We start from the raw sequence: 1,170 nt of genomic DNA, 5'->3' as shown, positions 1-1,170 counted from the left end.
TGCACTTATGTTTCCTTTAAAAGCCTAGATGGATTATCATGAATCATCTTAAACTTTTAAATTATACCCTTTAAATCAAAAGATGGATATAAAAGTCACCTGAATCTTCGAACTTATATACTTATGTCTCTGCGAAGTGTTTGAGAATTAACAGCCTCTGGTTTCATTTAATGACATTGGAAATCTCGAAGACTAGGAAATAAGGCAAAGAAAAATTGCAGGATTTGGTGGGAAGGTTCTGAATTTTATAACCCAGATTTGTCTTTGAGCGACGACAAAGACAGAGAGAAAGAGAGGAGATAGGGAGAAGATGAGGAGAGAGAGAGAGAGAGAGAGATGCTAGAACGGAGATGTAAGTCGAAGTCGCCACCCTGACACACATGCGCCTGCTTCAGTACAAATAGTCCCCCCACCACAGCACCTGCTGTACGTACGGACGTACGTATGCACGTGGTACACGCGCAAACGCACGCACTTCCACAGCTGCCGAGTGTCTGTAGTTTTGGCAGAGACCTCAATGCGTCAGTAGCAAGTGGGCCGGCGGCGCGTGTGTGTGACTTCCAGCGGACTCCTCTTCCTCAAGTTTTTTTCACTTGACGCTGGAACACCGTTTTCTATCTTCGCCTACATGCGATAAGATTCTTTATTCAGTGATTCTTAAAGCTGGATTTTTTCATCTTTCGTAGTCATTTGGTGCTTCTCGACAGTTACTGTCTTTCTCACGTAAGGATTATTTAATAGTCGGAAAACACATTCAGAGAAAAATGTCTTTAACGCATAATGTGTTGGTGGTCGTTGCCATTGCAGCTCTCGTTGGAGAGCGGCTGAACTGCCTGGGCATCGAGGTGATCGAGAATTACTACAAGGGCGAGAAATACCAGCCTGAAGGCCGCTCCCTCGAGGAGCAGTACCCTTACTCGTCCTCTCACATCGCGGCTGCCTCGTCAGGAGCCTATACCCTGCCACAGCTGGGGGAGGACGCGGGGTCGGCGGAGGCGCGTCAACTGAGCGAAGACGAAGAAGGAAACGCCTTTCCGTACGCGAATCTGCTGAAGAAGCTCGGACTGGCTCTCCACAGGACGTTCATTGGGAACTCGTATGCCACCGACTCCAAAGACGCCGACGAAGGTCGCACGATAGAGGATGGAAAGGTGGAATCCAAAAAGGTAT

The 1,170-nt window shown here is 47.6% G+C and overlaps 1 pseudogene; it reads left to right on the top strand.

The window, feature by feature from the left end:
• Positions 1-530: 530 nt before the first annotated feature.
• LOC135202587 (uncharacterized) overlaps positions 531-1,170 on the top strand; it is a 130,974-nt pseudogene continuing 130,334 nt past the window's right edge.

The sequence above is a fragment of the Macrobrachium nipponense genome, chromosome 30, assembly GCF_015104395.2.
Source record: "Macrobrachium nipponense isolate FS-2020 chromosome 30, ASM1510439v2, whole genome shotgun sequence".
Taxonomy (NCBI): Eukaryota; Metazoa; Arthropoda; class Malacostraca; order Decapoda; family Palaemonidae; genus Macrobrachium; species Macrobrachium nipponense.
The sequence above is the reverse complement of the archived record's forward strand: the minus strand, read 5'-3'. Positions and strand labels throughout refer to the sequence as shown.